Source organism: Monodon monoceros, unplaced genomic scaffold, assembly GCF_005190385.1.
Source record: "Monodon monoceros isolate NGI ecotype Baffin Bay Population unplaced genomic scaffold, NGI_Narwhal_1 Super_Scaffold_12, whole genome shotgun sequence".
In the NCBI taxonomy this organism is placed as follows: domain Eukaryota; kingdom Metazoa; phylum Chordata; class Mammalia; order Artiodactyla; family Monodontidae; genus Monodon; species Monodon monoceros.
In genome coordinates this window covers 155,554,614-155,575,030 of record NW_021703768.1, presented here as the reverse complement: position 1 = coordinate 155,575,030, position 20,417 = coordinate 155,554,614, and positions in this window count along the sequence as shown.

The following is a 20,417-nucleotide window of genomic DNA, read 5'->3' as shown; positions in this document are numbered from 1 at the left end:
TTCTGTCTCTCTCACTTTTGCTCTTTATTGCTTCTTTCTTCTTTTCTTGCTTTATACCTCTTATTGTTTAACCTTCCATTTACCTTCTAGATTAATATATTCAGAACCATCCCTTTATATATTCATGATTCCTATGACTATTCAATTACCCTTTAAATCCTCTTCACTCAGGGGTCAATTTTTGAGAAGGAGGAAATTCATTCCTCTGATTCTAATATCACTGAGCCTCATGCCTTATCCCTTACAACTTTTTCCTTTATCTTTGGATACATTTTTTTTTAATTGAAGCATAGTTGATTTTGTGTTAGTTTGTGTTAGTATTGTGTTAGTTTCAGGTGTACAGCATCGATACATTTTTTAGAGTAGAAATTTCTCAGAATTCTGATTCAACTAGTTCTTTGACCTAGTCATTACCTAGTTGTAAGACTTCAAACAAGCAACCTCTCTCTCTCAGTCTCAGCTACTTAGTATGATTCCTGTACATGGAACAATGATATTGACCTCCCAATGTTTTGGGAAATAAGTAAGGTTGTGATTTATATGATTGGTTTAAATTCAACTTTACTACTTAAATACAATGTAAAAATGACCAGAATGATGAAATGATAATAATATTTGACTTATTTTAAAAGTATATTCTGTACATTTCCAACAAAATTCTTAAAAATTATTGAAAGCTAACTCTGCTACCTTCTTTATATCTATGTCTAATAAATAATTGCTAACCAAATGCTAAAATGCTTAAATGCTAAATAATTATTAATTAATAGAAAATTTAGATAACCTAATCCTGATAATAATCCACCAAGACTTTAATCCTCTACTTTAACTCTACCTTGACTTTTAAGGAGCTTTTCTCACCTATAGAGATTTCTTTGACTAAAATCTTTCACATATTTTGCAATAACATTACTAATATAGTTTTCTTTCTATATTAATATATTTCTTTTCAGACTTTTCACATTTGGAGGAACACTATGGAGTATAATAATTTTAGAAATAGCAAAATTTTATCAAACTGTATTTCCAGATGGCTCTACACATTTTATTGAAGGGGCCTTGTATTAAACAAAGATTTCTGTATATTCATATTTGATACATGTATGTTTGATCATGAACAAACAATTCCCCTCTTTGTCTCTTTTGGAAACAGAGGTAATAATAATGTACCCTTACATCCCTCTTGTTGATATTTTATATACCATGAATTCTCTAGGCCTTTTCTGTTCATGAACTAAGTAGAAACTGGCTCATGCAGTGGGTCTCAGTTCGTGCTTCCCCATGATCAGGGCTTAAATGAGGCATGGCAACTTATTATAACACTTGAGTGTCCATGTCACTATAGGGCCAGCAATTATGAGAGGAGTCATGACAGAGAACATACACTCAGAGCAGTAGAGCCCCTTCCCCATAGGGATCAAGAGGGACAGGGTCACTGGTCTAAGATCATGTCACCCCAGGGGCTCCACCCATTCACCAGGACAAGGAAGCCTCATGGCCTCAGGCCTGCTACCCTCTTCAAGGGGTGAAAAGGGAATCCCACGAATGCCTCCTCCCTACCAAGAAAGCTAACATCCTAGTCCCCACTGTCACCCTTTAATCCTATTATCCCAATGTGCATCTTATCATGAGGTATGTTACTAAACCAACTTAAATCTTTCTTCATCCCTTGCATTCCAAGTTTCACAAAGCTTTGTGCATCTTCTATTATTGTCCTTACTCCTTCCCTTCCCAATTCCATACACACACACACATATACACTCACACACACACACTCACTCATACACAATACACAGAATCTTTTCCAGTGGATAAAGACTCCATTTTTTCAGTTACTCAGGCCAACAATCTGGCTAACTCCTTTCTTGATTTTACTTTCTCATATCTAGTCCATCAGTAAGCCCTGTTGGCTCTACCTTCAGCATATATCTAGAGTTCAGCCAGAGCTAACCTAACCACTCTGCCGCTAAAACCATCGTCTTAACATCCATCCTCTCCCTCTGGGTTATTACATTAGTTTCCTAACAATAATCCTGGCTTTACCTCGGCCACTTCTGTGTCCTTTCTCAATGCGGCAGCCAGACTGATCCTTTTAGCACCCAAGATTGTAGTACCATTGCAGCTACCTTCCATCCAACTTATAGTTATAGCCAAAATCGTTACAACAAACCCTCAGACCCTAGAAGATCTGAGCACAAGTTCCTACTCTGATTCTGACTCCCTCCCCTTACTTCCCCTTTTACTATTCTCCATCTATTCTGGCCTCCTGGCTGGGTTTACACCACCAGACACTTCCTATACTATTGGGCCTTTCTCCCAGCTGTGCCTTCTACCTGCAGTTTCCTTTTCCCAGATGCTTCTTTAATTCATTCCCTTTCTTTCTTTAAGGCTGCTCAAATCCAGCTTCTCAGAACTATACAACCTGACCTACCCCAGAACCCACCCAGAGCTTACCCTCCCACTCCCCTTCACTGGGCCCAATGGAGGCTCTTTTCTTCAATATAGTACTTATCAGCTTCTAATATATTTTATTGTTATCCTATTTATTGGGTTTATTTTTATTTATTTATTTTTGCTTTTGCCTTTTCTGGATAGAATGTAAGCATCCTGAGGGGGGGATCATTGTCTATTGATAATGATATATCTGACATATCTCAAACACCTCAAGTACTGGTTTGTATGTGGTTATCACTCAATGCATACTTGTTGAATAAATAAATGATTAACTTTTTGTGGACAGAATTAAATTCTGGGTCTGAAAATATTTTGTGAAATGTAATATAGTGGTATTATTATTAATTTATCACTAGACTACCACTGACATAAAGCTTAATGTCAAGTTCTAAATGAGTAAAATCAATGCTTAAGTGGAGAGGAAATTTGAATAGAAGGCTAAATTTGAATAGAAGGCTAAATTTGAATAGAGGAAATTTGAATAGAGGTAATGATTCTCATGACATGATGAATTGCTGTGCCCAGGAATGGTTCCACTGAGCCTCCTGTAGCTTTGATTCCCTATGACAATACGACACCTTTGACTCATGCATTGCCTTGTGTGCACTCCATATGCAAATTCTCATACTCACTAAGAATGTGGGGAACGTTATATAAAATTATATGGAATAAAAATTTTTATAGAAATTGACTCTTTCATGCTTTATGAACCCCTCTTCATCTTAACTGCAAGGTAGAGCTACCTCTTCTCCCTACAGGATGTCTTTGGTCTGCTCTCCCCAGCATCGCTCCCCTTCTTCCAGGCATCCCTCTGTTACAGCTGGACTTTTTTCTAGCACAGATCATTATAAAGAACGACTAAAATCATAAAGAATGATTAAAAAGTTGTTCTCAAACATTAGTTTTTCTGAAGCTGTAACTCTCCAGAGCTATGTTTATAGTTTACCAAAAGACTGGCTGATTTATTCAAATAACTAATTTGATCATTTTCCCCACCACCCAGTCATGTGACTGATTTGTCAAGTGAATTAACTAACTAAACTAGCTATCCTAGCATAATGGAAAGGCCCTGAAGGAAGGGGACTAGGAGGAGGGTGATATGTGGGGCTGGCTGGGAACAGGAAGAAAATAGCTTCATCAGCAGGCAGAAGGAACTGAGCTAATTTACAGTGGTGATTTGACACTTATTGCCCCAAAAGGGCAGAGAAATTGGGAACACTGGGATTTATTAAATCTGTCTGCTCTCCGAGAACCGACCCCTCCATGCATGTTTTCTTTGTGCTTCTGGGGTCTTCTGTGGATTTACTCTTTTATTATAACAGGGAAGGATGGAGGCGGTTGGCATATAAACACATATATGTATATATGTCTGTATAAAAAACATATTCCACAAATCTACAAGTTCTAAACATTTACCTATATGGTAAATTTTTACTCCTTTACTCCTTGACTCTGTAACTGTGTGTATTCCAAAGAACCCAATAATTACTTTGATAAATCTCTTAGCCAATTGATTCAAGCTAGCCTGTTTTTCTCTGATATTGCATGGCTGATTGCAGGGACTCAATTTGTATTCATTTATCTATTATTATTCGTTTTCTGTTTCAGCCTTGGCATGCCTCTGTAAGAGCATTAAAAACACAGTCATATATACACAGTCTAATAAATTAGGAGTTCATGATACTTGCTCAATTTCCCTCTAGTTAGGTTTTGAAACTAAAGTATGAATCCTAACTAACTAAATAAAGCAAAATTGTTCTCCCTGTCTTTTTCTTAAATTAGTAATAAACTTTGAATTGATCAATGCACCTAAGCAATTTTTCAACTATATAGGACAATGGGTTCTTTCTTTTTAATACATAAAAGTCTTAATAAAACAATGTCTGAATACTTCTGCCCCATTTTCAGTAGGTCTAAGGGGAAAAAAAGTGATTCTTTCCAAGTGGGATGGGACTGATTGTACCTCAGTTGTTTTTTAGTTACATAATAATTCTTGGGAAAAGAGTAAGGAAGCAAATGATCCATCAGTATTTATGTTTATAGAACAAAAATGGATTGAGTCCCTGATTTTACTTACATGAAGTAATAAATTCTTTCCATATCAAGGGACAAATTTTCATGGGTCTCATTTTCTGTCTGGACCCTAGGGGAGATTATAGAGCTTGTTGTGATGTATACCTACAGCACACCTCAGTGTATGTACTAATGACCCCTGTGGGTTTAGAAGTTTCATCAGAGCTTGGGGCTGTTGAGAAACCCAAACCACCATCAGGGTCCCTCTCAGTCTTTCCTCAGGAGAGCTGCATTTTACTGTCATTGCCATATGCTCCTCTGCACAAATATCATGGCCCCTCTCATTTATAGAGGAATGGGTCAAGACCAGGAGAAAAGCCTTCATTTCCTCCCACATCTGGAATTGCACCTGGCTGGACCACAGGAGGGAAGAAGAGATCACACAATCCCGTGGAAATCCTCCCATTAGATCCACACATTTTGGCTTCTGATTTTTAATGATACCTGGTGGCATACAAGTAAAAACGGTGAGTAGATTTCTGGATTTAGGAGCTGTGATATTGTGACTTGTAAGAAATATATGTTTGGTCATTCAGATGACTGAACATATATTTCTCACATATGTTGGTCTTCATCCACAGTTCCTGGCTCACAGCTCCCAAACCCTTGGAATTTCCTAAGTGTTGAGAGTGATAAAGATGTCTTTTGTTATATTAACAAGGTGAGTTTGGAAAGCACCTAAGGATGGGGACTGTTGCCAATGGACAACCATGTGATTAGAGGGCTGGAATTTTCAGTCTCACCTCTAGACCTCTGGGGAGGGGAGAGGGGATAGAGGTTGAATCAATAGCCAATAGACAATGATGTAATCAATCAATCATATCTATGAATGAAGCCTCCATAAAACCCCAAAAGGACAGGGTTGGGAGAGCTTCCGGGTCAGTGAACACACAGAGATACAAGGAGAATGCCCTTCCAAGATGCTTGCCCTATGCACCTCTTTCATCTGGCTGTTCCTGAGTTATATCCTTTTAAAATATACTGGTGGTCTAGTAAGTAAAATGTTTTTCCGTGTTCTATGAGTCACTCTAACAAATTAATCTAACCTGAGGAGGGGGTCATGGGAACTTCTGATTTATAGCCAGTTGCTCAGAAGCACAGGTAACAACCTGGACTTGTGGCTAGAATCTGAAGTCCAAGGAGGGGATTGATGGAACCTCCAGTCTGTAGCCAACTGGTCAGAAGCACAGGTAACAGCTTGGGTTTGCAACTGGCTTCTGAAGTGGTTAGGGGGTTGAGGAAATCTTATAGGACTGAACACTTAACCTGTGGAATCTGATACTTTCCCTGGGTAGTTAGTGTCAGAATTGAGTTGTACTCTTAGACACACTGCTGCTGTCCAAGGTTTGTTGGTGTGGGGACCCTCCCCATCCACCATGTTGGAAACTGGGTCTCAGAACCTCCATAAAAGGAGCTCTACTCATAAGTCTGCACTTCTTTGTTGTTTTGTTAAGTTTAAAAAACATAGGAAATGCATCAGAGAAATAGAAAAATAGAAAATGAGGAACATCCTCCTTGCTCTTGGAAAGTTTATGGATTATGACTGATATACCAAGACACAAATCTATAGACAAATACATACATAAAACTCATATCACAAGAAAGCAATCACAAGAATCACAAGGAAGCAATAAATTTACCAATGCAAAATAATTTCTTTGATTTGTTGTTTGAGTGTGGGCATTTCTGAGGTGGAATGGTGCATTTGGGGACAACAGTGCTCACACTCTGACCAGCATCTACAGGGAAAATAAAGTTTACCTTTTGGTACACTGTTAGCACACACTTTCCTAAATACACAAATTAAATGTTTTACAAATCAGTAGTCTTAATGCAGGTGATCTGCTCTGCTGTCTCCAACTCATGCAAAATCATATCTGAAAAGCTGTGAGTTGTCAGTCATTGGATTCATTTCCTGACCTTTCCATGAGTCATTGCCCATGTGTGGGGGGAGAGCTCAGATCTCTCCAGTTTAGCACTTGTTACCGCCTTTCAGTTTTTCTAACTTTGAGCAATGAAGAGAAGGTGTTTCCCCAAGGCTGAGAAGACTTGTGCTACCACATTAAGCAATTAATTGTTCACTCTTTTTTAAAAAAGATTTATTTATTTAATTAATTTATTTTTGGCTGTGTTGTGTCTTAGTTGCGGCATGCGGGATCTTCGTTGAGGCATGCAGGATCTTTCGTTGGGGCGTGCGGGCTTTTTATTGTGGTGCATGGGTTTCTCTTTAGTTGCAGTGTGCAGGCTTCTCTCTAGTTGTGGCACGCAGGCTCCAGGGCACGTGGGCTCTGCAGTTGTGCCGCACAGGCTCCAGAGCGCATGGGCTCTGTAGTTTACGGCATGCGGGCTCTAGTTGAGGTGCACGAGCTCAGTAGTTGTGGTGTGCAGACCTAGCTGCCCTGTGGCATGTGGGATCCCAGTTCCCCGACCAGGGATCGAACACACGTCCCCTACATTGTAAGGCGGATTCTTTACCACTGGACCACCAGGGAAGTCCCTAATAGTTCATTCTTTGAGCTTCCAAGCTGTGCCCATGTATATAAGATGAATGAATGGTTATTGCCCGATCTCTCCCCTCACCAAGAGAGTGATGACAGATCCACATGACATACAGTAAAATTCATTGTGTGCAAGAACAAGTACACAATTAAATTAAATATGAAGATATTCACAGGGGCTATAGAAGGTACTTATGAAGTGTAAACTGCAGGTGGAGAAGTGGAAAGGGTGGGGAGACTGTTAATACTAGAACAGTATCCTGAGAAGGACCTCAAACAGAGAAAAGACAACTGATTATATTCCTTCCAAAGTTTTAATTTAAGGGGGGAAACTACTTGTCCTTTCCCAGGGCCATTTAGAAAGTGAAGGTACTCTGTATCCCATCTGAGAGACAGGTTTCTTCCGTGGACAGAGGTGTGTACTAGAAACATGGCTTGAGGACACTCCATCCCAGATCCCCAGTGGCTAAGACAAGTGCTCCAGTCTTGTTCCAAGAGGAGAAAAGGGGCAACACCTTGGTTAAAACCTGACAAGCTGTGAGTTATTAGCAAGAACGTTTTCTTTCAATTGTCTCAAACCTTCCCGTGAGGAAGCCATTCTCACCTCCACAGCAAAGTTGTGAAAACGATTCCGGAGATTGGAACTCCAGTTATTTTGAAAACCAAACTCATGCCCTTTCACTGCATTTGGCTCATTTTCAGCTCCTCATTCTCAATTTTCTCGTGTTGCACGGGATTTACAGTTTTAAGACTGTGAAATTGTGCAGTAGTTTGTCTTAAAACACTGGTGTTACTATGGAGATTGAAAATTCCTTTCAGTCTTTTTTCTTTCCTAACTTCCTGTGTTTCTTCCTACTCTTCTCCCTTTCAGTTTGATAATTACCAAAAAAACAAACAAAAACAACCCAAAACAACAACAAAAAAAACACTTAAGGACAATGAGGCAATGATTTCTGTAAAGAAGGAATAACAAAATTAAAAAGATACATTAAGAGATTTTTTAAAAAGACAGAAAATCATTCATAGGGAAATTTCCTAAATATCATATTATCTTATATGCATACATGTATATGTATTCTTTTCTAATTTCTTTTTTTTTCTAATTTCTTAATGACTCATGATTATTGATTACTATTTTATAAACGAAGGATAGGTAAACATTAAAGTCTCCTTTAAACTCCATCTCATGCTCTAGAAGTGAATCTTTTTGACAGTTCAGTCTATATACTTCTAGATATTGTTTCTATTTTAATGTAAATATTCATATATAGAGAGATTCTGTGACCAAAAACATGGGTTATCATGTTTTTATCAAACATGAGATTTTATTATAAAATCTCAGTATATATTATATTTTGCCTTCTCCTTGTTTGAAATTAATAAGATTTTGGGAAAAATTTCCAAGTGAAGCCACATAATATTTTCATTTAGTCATTGTTTGTTTCCAGCTCATAAGGCTTATTTATTAAATTGTTTATAAAATCATTTCAATAACTTTGAACATATACATTGTTTCTGTGTATTATCCATTTCAATCAATGCTATAATGAAGATTATGGAGGATTTATATTACATGTGCAATAATAAATGCAGGAAATAGTTCAATATGCAGAATTAATGGGTCAAAAAAACATGTAATTTAAACATGTAGCTTAAACATGTAATTTTATGGAGGATAGATATTTCTTTTGTTAAAATAACATGAAGAATGTCAAAATATATGTTATTTGCAATTAATTATCTTTTCTAAGATCCTGTCGAAGATACTATACCAATTTAAATTCCTATCAAGAATTAATGGGCTCATTTCCCCACACTTTTCCCATCTCTGTATATATCATACCTTTAAATATTTACGTATCTAAAAAAGCAAATATCTTTATATTTACATTTTAATTTTATATACTCAATCATCAGTGAGAACAATTCTGATGTTTTTAAGTCACATTGTTGTAAATAATTGTTTTTCTGTGAACTGCTCTTCAAGCATTACCTTCTTTTATTTTGTTACGTCTTTTCTTGCCATTTTTGAAAAAAATATTAAACAAGGTAGCCTTTCAATTTTCATGTTGAATTTCTCTAGTACTGACATTATTCTTTAGACTTTGTTAGTCATCTTTCTATAGTATAGATTTGAAAAACAATATGGAATCAAATTTATTTATATTTTGCATCATAGCTTTCAAAAATTGCCACTTGCCTAGTGAGATCTACCTAAATCCAAGATGATGAGGAAAAAAAAGAGAGAGAGAGAAAGAGAGAGAGAGATGTATTGAACAATGATCATGCTTTCTTATAGTGGCTGTAGTTTTTAACGTTTTTAAGTATTTGATTTGTAATTAGTTTTGGTGAATGGAGTAATTTAGATATCCACACTCCCCAACCCCAAATGCCTTGTCAATGGTCATGTTTTAGTTATTATATTTTTAGTGTATGTTTGGATATATGTTAAGGATAATTTCTCCTCATTAGACTTTTTTCTTTTTCCTTCAGAATTTTCCTAGACTAGAATGCTTAGTCTCATGGGCTTATTTTCCCATTCCATTTGTATGTCATATAAGTTTTATGTAACATACCTATAAACTTTTATATTTACCAACTTTCTTTCATATTAATAAAATATTAAAACATATCTGTAAAGTAGTTTGACTATTATCATTTTAGATAGGAAAACTATGTAAAGGTAAGTGAGCTTTCTAAGATCTTGTGATTGTATCTTGTTGGCTAAGGGATTGTGACAGGGGAGATTGGGACTGTAGCCCAAGATGTTTTCAATCTACTCCTCTGTATCTCCCTGTAAGACTTGTGGTTTGTGTCCTCAAACATAATTTTCTTTGAATGTGATATGTTCTTGGAATTGCAATTTAATAGAGGTTTCTGAACATATATGTGAATTATTGCATTCAGGTTGTATCATCCGTTATAAAATTTTGTGAATTTTTCCCCTCAAGCAGTATATAGTATTTTGGAAGAGAAATAAAACGTCTTTTTTACCAGACCTACCTGAGAGAGAGACACACACAGGCAGACAGACAGACAGAGACAGAGAGACAGAGACAGAGGGAGAGAGAGGGTGGGGGGAGAGATTAACTTTATGTGCATATTGCTTTAGTAATATTTTATCGTCTCATACATACATTACTTATCTACTCAGATACTTTAAAATTACCTCAAGAATAATGATCAAATGAGTGAAGTGTATCTTTGAGATAAAGAGTAGATAAGTATTCTGCATATAAATACTATGAAATGGTTATTCATGGAGTCCATTTGGGGCCTTTAAGGTTTCAGCAGGAGCTTAAGAACTTGTGTCTTGAGAAGAATCAGTAGTTGGGTTGTGATTTATCTTTCCTGTCATTGGAATTAGAGGCAGTATCGGCAGTGAAGGATAAAGACTCTAAGCCCCATTTCCTGGGTTTCAAAATTAGTTCTACTCCTAGAATACGATGACTTACTTAACATACATCTGCCTCAGTGTCCTTTTCTGTAAGTCAGGGATAATAAGAGTGCCAACTTCAAATCATTCTTTTTAGAGTTGATGAGTAAATAAATGTAAAAAGCATAGAAGATTGCCTGGCTTATAGTAAGTGCTCCCTTTTACTGGCAAAGCTCATTTTTACTCTCTCCATTGCATTCAAATATATATATATATATATTTATGTATACATATACAAATGTGTAATATACTTATACACGTTTTGCTCCATATTGTGCTGGAATATCCCTTCAGTAAAGTTGGACCTCCACAAAGCCTCATCCATAGGTATCTTCCCACGTCAGCATTTTCCAAATTTTTCCCAACTGTGAATTGAGAGTGGTTGAGGTGTTTTCTGACTCCTCTGGTTCTGCAGCCTGTACTGAGTTCTGTCTGCCTATTATTGGATGCACAGGTGGGCAAGACTCCTCCTGGGTTCCTTGGCATATGGTGCTGGATTTCATAATACCCACAGGAGCACATTCCTTTGCAGATAGTTGTAGAATTACTTGTTTATTAGGGGGAACAAAAAGGATGAATGTGTTACACTGCCATAAAGTTATTGTCACTCCTCATACACTTTAGAATTAGTTTGTTGATATCTACAAAATTACTTGATGGGATTTTGATCGAAATTTAAGTGAATCTAGAAAATAAGTTGAAAGAAACTAATATCAAGACAATATTGAGTATTCCTACCCACAAACGTGGAATAACTCCATTTATTTAGTTCTTCATTGATTTAATCATTAGAGTTTTGTAGGCTTCCTGTTCATATTTTGTTAGATTTATACCCATGTATATCATTTTGGGTACTTATGTAATGGTTCTGTGTTTTTAATTTTTACTTGCTGACTGCTGGTATATAAAAAGCAATCGACATTTTATATCAATCTTCTATCCTGTAACCATGCTAAAAACCTTTCTTCATCCCAAAAGGTTTTCTTTGTCAGTCCTTTCAGATTTTATACATAGACAATCATGTCATCTGTAGCAAATGTATTTTTATTTATTCCTTCCCTGATACTTTTAATTTTCTTATCTTGTCTTATTGCATTAAGCAGAAATTCCAGTACAATGTTGAAAAGAAGTTGTGAAAGGGGATGTCATTTTTCTAATACCTGATCTTACTGGGAAAGCTTCAAGTTTCTCACCATAAAGTATGATTTTAGCTGTAGGTTTTTGTGGGTATTCTGTAAGTCAGGGTATTCCTAGTTACTGGGAGTTTTTATCATGAATGGGTGTTACATTTTGTCACATACTTTTCCCACATCTATTGATATGATCATGTGATTTTCTTTTTTAGCCTGTTGGTATGATGGATTACATTAACTATGTTTTAAAAGTTGAACTTGCCTTACATAAATTGGGAAAAGCTCACTTGGATATGATGTATAATTCTTTTTATACATTGTTGGATTTAATTTGCTAATACTTTCTTGAGGATTTTTGAAACTATATTCATGAGATATGAAGTTTTCTTTTCTTGTAAATAAATAATGTATTTATTTATTTATTTATTTTATTTATTTATGGCTGCATTGGGTCTTCACTTCTGCGTGTGGACTTTCTCTAGTTGTGGTGAGCAGGGGCTACTCTTCATTGCAGTGCGTGTACTTCTCAGTGCAGTGGCTTCTTTTGTTGTGGAGCACGGGCCCTAGGCGTGTGGGCTTCAGTAGCTGTGGCACATGAGCTCAGTAGTTGTAGCTCCAAGGGCTCTAGAGCACAGGCTCAGTAGTTGTGGCACATGGGCTTAGTTGCTCCATGGCATGTGAGATTTTCCCGGACCAGGGATGGAACCCATGTCCCCTGCATTGGCAGGAGGATTTCTAACCACTGCGTCACCAGGGAAGTCCCTGGAAGTATCGTCTCTGCTTCTACCTTCTAAAAGAGATTGTAGAGAACGTGTCTGATTTATTCCTTAAATGTTTGGGAGACTTCAACAGCAGACCTGTCTAGGTCTGATGCTTTGTAGTTCGAAAGGTTATTTGTTATTGATTCAATTTCTGTAACAAAGATAAGTCTATTCAGACTGTCGATTTCTTTTTTTTATGAGTTTTGACAAATTGTGACTTTTAGTGAATTGGCCCATTTCATCTAAGTTATTAAATTTGTGGTCATAGAGTTGTCCATAGTATTCTTTTATTCTTCTTTTAAAGTACATAGGCTCTATAGCAGTGCCCTACACTCTTTCATTTCTGATATTAATAATGTCTGTATCACTATTTTTTCTTAGTTAGCCTAAGTAGAGACTTGTCAGTTTTATTGATTTTTTCCAAAGAACCAGCTTTTGGTTACATTGACCTTTCCTACTGATTTTCTATTTTCAATTTTATTGACATCTGCTGTGATTCTAATTATTTATTTTCTTCTGCTTACTTTGGATTTAATATGCACTTCTTTCTTTAGCTTATGTGTGTTTTTTTTTTAATATTTTAAAAAAATTATTTATTTTTGGCTGTGTTGGGTCTTCGTTTCTGTACGAGGGCTTTCTCTAGTTGTGGCAAGCGGGGGCCACTCTTCATCATGGTGCACGGGCCTCTCACTATCACGGCCTCTCTTGTTGCAGAGCACAGGCTCCAGACGCGCAGGCTCAGTAGTTGTGGCTCATGGGCCTAGTTGCTCCACGGCATGTGGGATCTTCCCAGACCAGAGCTCGAACCCGTGTCCCCTGCATTAGCAGGCAGATTCTCAACCACTGCGCCACCAGGGAAGCCCTAGCTTATGTGTGTTTTACACTGCAGAATGTGGTCTATCTTGCTTCATGTTCCATATGAGCTTGTAAAAAATGTGTATTCTGCTGTTGTTGTATGAAGTAATCAGTAGATATCCATTATATCCAGTTGACTGATGCTGTTGTTGGGTTCAACTAAGTCCTTACTGATTTGCTGCCTGCTGGACCTTTCCCTTTCTGAGACAGGCATGTTAAAACCTCCAACTATGTTAGTGGATTCACCTATTTCTCCTTACAGTTCTATCAGTATTTGTCACACATAGATAGGCACATACATTTTAAAGGAGATTAGCTCAGGCTCCCAGACTTCAGACTATACTGCAAAGCTACAGTCATCAAAACAGTATGGTACTGGCACAAAAACAGGGATATAGATCAATGGAACAGGATAGAAAATCCAGAGATAAACCCACACACCTATGGCCACCTAATCTACAACAAAGGAGACAAGAATATACACTAGAGAAATACAGACCCTTCAATAAGTGGTGCTGGGAAAACTGGACAGCTACATGTAAAAGAATGAAATTAGAACACTCCCTAACACCATACACAAAAATAAACTCAAAATGGATTAAAGACCTTTATGTAAGGCTGGATACTATAAAACTCTTAGAGGAAAATATAGGCAGAGCAATCTTTAACATAAATCACAGCAAGATCTTTTTCAACCCACTGCCTACAGTAATGAAAATTTAAAAAAATAAACAAATGTGACCTAATGAAACAAAAGGTTTTGCACAGCAAAGGAAACCATAAACAAAATAAAAAGACAACCCTCAGAATGGGAGAAAATATTTGTAAATGAAGTGACTGACAAGGGATTAATCTCCAACATATACAAACAACCCATGCAGCTCAATATCAAAAGAAAAACAAACAACCCAATCCAAAAATGGGCAGAAGACCTAAATAGACATTTCTCCAAAGAAGACATACAGATGGCCAACAAACACATGAAAAAATTGTCAACATCACTAACTATTAGAGAAATGTAAATCAAAACTACAATGAGGTATCACCTCACACAAGTCAGAATGGTCATCATCAAAAAATGTACAAACAATAATTGCTGGAGAGGGTGTGGAGAAAAGGGAACCTTCCAACACTGTTGGTGGGAATGTAAATTGGTACTATGGAGAACAGTAGGGAGGTTCCTTTAAAAAAACTAAAAATAGAATTACCATATGACCCAGCAATCCCATTCCTAGGCATATATCCTGGGAAAACCATAATTTGAAAGGATGTATGCACCCTGATATTTATTGCAGCACTATTTACAATAGCCAGGTCATGGAAGCAGCTGACAGAGGAATGGATAAAGAAGATGTGGTACATATATACAGTGGAATATTAGCCATAAAAATGAATGAAATAGTGCCATTTGCAGAGACTTGGATGGACCTAGACATTGTCATACAGAGTGAAGTAAGTCAGAAAGAGAAAACAAATATATAATGTCACTTATATATGAAATCTAGAAAAATGGTAGAGATGAACTTATTTGCAAAGCAGAAATAAAGTCACAGATGTAGAGAACAAATTTATGGTTACCAAGGGGGGAAGGGGGTGGGATGAACTGGGAGATTGGGACTGACATATATACACTACTAAGTATAAAATATTTAACTAATGGGAATCTACTGTATAGCACAGGGAACTCTACTCAGTGCTCTGTGGTGACCTAAATGGGAAGGAAATCTAAAAACGAGTGGATATATGTACATGTATGACTGATTCTCTTTGCTGAACAGCAAGAAACTAACACAACTTTGTAAAGTAAGTATACTCCAATAAAAATTAATTAAAAACTTAAAAAAGAATAAAAACCATAAAAAGAGGCAAACTGTTTAAAATGCAACTCTGAAACAATGAAATAAAAACATACAGTAAACATGTGAGGAATTGCACAACTTCACTAGTAATCAAAAATAGGCAAAATAAATAGCAACAATATCATACAAATATACCCACTATATAGGCAGAAATATATTATTTTAAAAATCATGCATGTTTTAAGGTTGTGAAATAAAAGGAACTCATGCTAGAATGTGTTGAACTAGTAAAACAATTTAGAAAACTAGTTTGATATTACCTAGTATAGTGGGTTGAAATATTTCCCCCCAAAATTCATGTTCCCTCAGAACATGAGAATGGGACCTTTGGAAGTAGGGCTTAGCATATGTACTTACTTTGGGATCTTAAGAGGAAATCATCTTGGATTTAGAGTGGGTTCTAAATCAAATGAGTAATGTTTTTATAAGAGAAAAGAACACATTAAAATGTACAGAAGAATGAAGACCATGTGAAGAAAAGGATGGATTGGAGTTATGCTGCACAAGCCAAGGAACATGAGGAACAATCAGAAGCTGAAAGAGTCTAAGAAGGATAGACAACTAGGACCTTTACATGTATCCTGGCCCTGTCAAAAACTTGAAATAGAATGTCTGGCCTATAGAACTGTGAGAGAATAAATTTCTATTGTTTTAATTCATCAAAGTGTGTGTTGACTTTTTATGGTAACCTTAGAAATTTAATACACATCATAAATTTTAAGATGTGCATACCTTCTCCCTAGCAATTCTACTCACAGGCATAATTTTTTAAAATTCATGTCTATTTGTACCAAGATATATGTATACGAGTATTGATAGTGAAGTTGTTCACAATAGTTAAGAACAGAAAACACTCCAAAGTCCAATACATTTGAAAGTTGAATAATTTATGTATATTAATGCTATAAAACTTTATAAAGGTAAAAAATAAATTATAATTAAAATAAAAACTTTGGGGAAAATTTCACAAGCAAAATGTTAAGTAGAAGGAAACAAGACAGAATAGATACATATATTTTCAATTTATATTTGGTTAAAAATTAAAATTTAGGTTTTATATTCAAGCCTTTAATCCATTTTGAGTTGATTTTTGTATATGGTGTGAGATAGTTGTCTAGTTTTATTTTTTAGTATGTGGCTGTCCAGTTTTCCTAACATCATTTATTAAAGAGACTATCCTGTCTTCATCGTTAATGTTCTTGGCTCCTTCATCATAAACTAATTGTCCATATATGTGTGGGCTTATTTCTGAGCTCTCAATTCTGTTTTATTAATTTGTATATCTTTTTTTGGCCAATATCATGCTATTTTGATTCCTATAGCTTTATAACATGCTTAAAATCAGGGAGTGTGATTACTTTGTATATTCAGGGTGTTTTGTGAATCCATATAAATTTTATAATTTTTGCTTCTGTTCTTCTGAAAAATATTCTTGGAATTTTGATAAGAATTGCATTGAATCTGTAGATACTATGGGCATTTTAACAATATTACTTCTCCCAATCCATGAGCATAGAATATCTTTCCATTTATTTGTGTCTTCTTAAATCTCTTTCAGCAATGTCATAGTTTTCAGTGACCAAGTTTTTCACCTCCTTGGCTAAATTTATTCCTAGGTATTTTATACTTTTTGTTGTGATTGTAAATGGGATTTTACTTTCTCTTTTTGCTATACCATCATCAGTATATATAAATGCAACAGATTTTTATTCATTTTGTACTCTGCAACTTTACTGTATTTATTATTTCTAATAGTATTTGATGGAGTCTTTAAGGTTTTCTATATATAAAATCATGTCATACGCAAATAGTGATAGTTCTATTTCTTCCTTTTTAATTAAGATACCTTTTATTTTAAGTGATACACAAAATGAATAATAAATCATAAGCATTTTGTAAAATAATGGGAGTTGTACATTTTCTAACATCTAAGAAATATTCACAAAAAATGAATTGTTTATTTTTTCCAAATTCTCAACAAATTATTATAATTCATGTCACATTATTTTCTATAAAGTTAGAAACTGCATGAATAGACAGAAACATGGTGAACATTTCTCCCAAGTAAAAATTTGAAGTTTAAAGTTGTCAACATCTTAAAAATTAAAAACACTCTCTGTAAAAGTTTTCTAGTAAAAGAGTAATAACTTTTAATGGCATAGTTACATATCTATGGACTAAGGAGTTAATTCCAAGCAATATATAAAAATGAAAGGGTCATAGTTAAGCTGTACCTAGGTAAATAGCCTTTCATAAAACAAAAATAAATAATAGCAAAAGCAGATGTGTCAACATCCAAATTAGAGAAGAGAAATTTCAAAACATATCCAAATAAATTAACAATAAGATACTAAAAACTAAATGGAACATAATACTCTCCAGAGAGATAAATCTTAATTTGAACATTTGTTGAACACTGGTCATCCTACATGATATGACTCAGAGTGTGATTAAATGTTAACATTTTAAATGCAATTAAGTGCCCACACTGTTAAGCATGAATGCATATAATTTTTTTGTGTTCACTTAGTGGTGGCATTGTAAAGTGATAGTTAAAATTCAGCAGTCTCTTCTTGAGATTTGATATTTTCTTCTTTCTTTATATCTAAGTTATGGGTAAAAAGAGAATCTCTTAAGCTCACATTTATTTATTTCTTAAGCTATTTCTTTGTAATAACTTGTAAATATATATTTGGTGGCCTTATGTCCATATCTGAAGTCAAACCAAGTGTTAAAATAAAGTACAAATAGATACCAGACTTGAAAATTACCTGAGCAGGCAAAACCAGTTAAGACATACATGCAAAACTTAATTTAGCTTATTCTGCACAGCAAGCAAAACTTATCATAGACCACTTCTTTTAAATGCCTCTGGAAATCATAACCAAAACAAACTGTTCCCCCAAATAGCTATGAGGCAACCACTTTAACCAATCCTCTATCTACCTCTTGGAAAGCTCTAATTTTATAACCAATCACTGTAAATAATAAACAGCCTCTGTTCTCCCACTCTATAGGCTGTCTTATAAAAATATTCCTCTGAGCCTCATTCCATTGTTAGTTTAAAAGCTCCTAGATAATGAACCATTTTTATATGCATAATAAACACAACTTACTATTTTTGTAATCCAGTGCTTTTATCTCTGCTACTTCCAAATTCTGACATATGAAATACTATGAGGTAGCAGAAAAAATAAACACAATTCTCATATGCATACAAAATAATTTAATATGTTCAATGTTAAAAAAATAATCTGTCAAAAAATACAAACACTCTAATATAAAGACTGATTAAGTTCAAGAACACAATGTTAAAATGTAGAAAAATGCATTTAAAAATTTCTCATCATTGGTACAAGGTAAGTAAAATATTTTTTAAGTTAACTAACTGGACAACGTTAGCAAAGCAGGAAAGAGAATGCACATTCTTGTACATTGGTAAATGGATTATAAATCCATATACAATTTCAGTCTTCCTGTACATAGGTATCAAAAATCTTAACATTATACATATAATAGCACTCCCTAGTTAAACTATATGAATGGTTACTAAGGACATAGTAAAGTCTTCTCTTTAAAAGAATAGCAAATTCAGTATTCACAGAGACCTGTCTGCTAATGCACATAAATGAAAATGTACAGTTGAGAAGGGTGGCCAATGGTAGAAAGCCATTCCTGGGTGAGAAACACAGGAGTGGCTCAGCTCCATCTGATAATCCATGGGAAAATGTATGTTTGTTATTTCAAAATCTAGGGATTTTTCTATTAGTATTAATATTTGTATGTGACAACTAATTTTAAATATTGATTCAATGGGTTTTCAAACACTATGAAGAGTAACAGATGTCTTTGCTAAGTTGAATATTTCACCTGAAAGAGAAATTTGTTACTTCTTGATTTGCCAACTAGATAAACTTCTAAAAATCGAAAGGAAGAGAATGGGTGATCCTGATTTGAATGTATGCACATTGCTGGGTCAGTATTTGTGGCCAGAAAGATGGAGTAATATTGTCTGGGCCTGAATCACATGTTTGCACATATCACTAAGGGTTAGGATACTGTGATGGACAGACAAGTCAAGACCCTGACAATGAAAATGAAGGAGATGTATTTTCTGAATATACAGATGTGTGGTTACCAGAAATATTGCAACAAGGGGTTATCTGTTTAATATACCCAATTTGTATAGTTCATTTTCCTGAAGTAGAGAGTCCAGATATGCTATGGGATAGGCTAAACCTATGGGAGAGGTAAAGCATTTATCTATAGGGTGACTGAAATACTGGGACAATTTAATGTATATTAGTATATGAAATTCTGGTGCTTTGTTACCTGAAAAAATCACAGTTTGAAAATATTGGCTAACTAGAAAAGTGAGAAAAGAGAAATAATTCTCTTTTAAATAAGTAAGTGAACAAAGATGGTCACCTAAAACAAAGAAATAATTTTTACATGCACACTTTTTACATTCATTTCAGTTTATTTTTGCTCAATTTATTAAACATCTCCTGTCAGAGTTTCTCTATTGAAGAATCATTACTTACTCCTGAAAATCTCCATAGGACCCATTATCATGCAATTAATAGAGTGTGTTTATTAAAAATATAAGCAGGGATAAAAAAATTCAAATATTAGAGTATATTATAAAACTATAAAAATGAGAACAGTTGTTATCTCTGGAAAACAATTATATTTACTTTCATTGCTGTGGTGAATCAGGTCTAGCTGAGAACATAATATCTAATTAAGTATCTTTTCAGAATGAGAGACAATTTATTGCTTATTAAATACAGCTGCAGGACTATATGTAGACACAAAGATAAAATATTTTTAATCTAGTTGAAGATTAATTCTAATTTACATTTAAAAGACAAAAACAACCAGTAAAAAGATAAATGAAAGTACAAAACAAATTATGTGGAGTGATAATATTTCTTAATAACCAAAATTACTCAGTGAAAGTTGTGTAAATTCAAATGTGTAATTTATGGCCACAGCATTGAACTATAAGAGAATTAATGGATTTTTAAGAATAAATTGTTAAAGGTCAAATATGTCAATAAGTCAAATATGTAAAAAATATAAAGATCAGAAATAATAAATGGGTAAGTGTAGCATGAAAAAAATCCAAAGCAAGAATGTTAATATAGCACACACACAAGAAAATTTTCAAAATCAATTGAAACTAAATGAATAAATATATATTGCAATTACAATGAGGACTCATCATTTACTAACTCAATAAAATAAAAAGCATAAAATCATATATACCAATTTTATGAATTGGTTTGTATACACAAACTATGCACACACATATACATATCTATTTGTTATGTTATAAATGTACA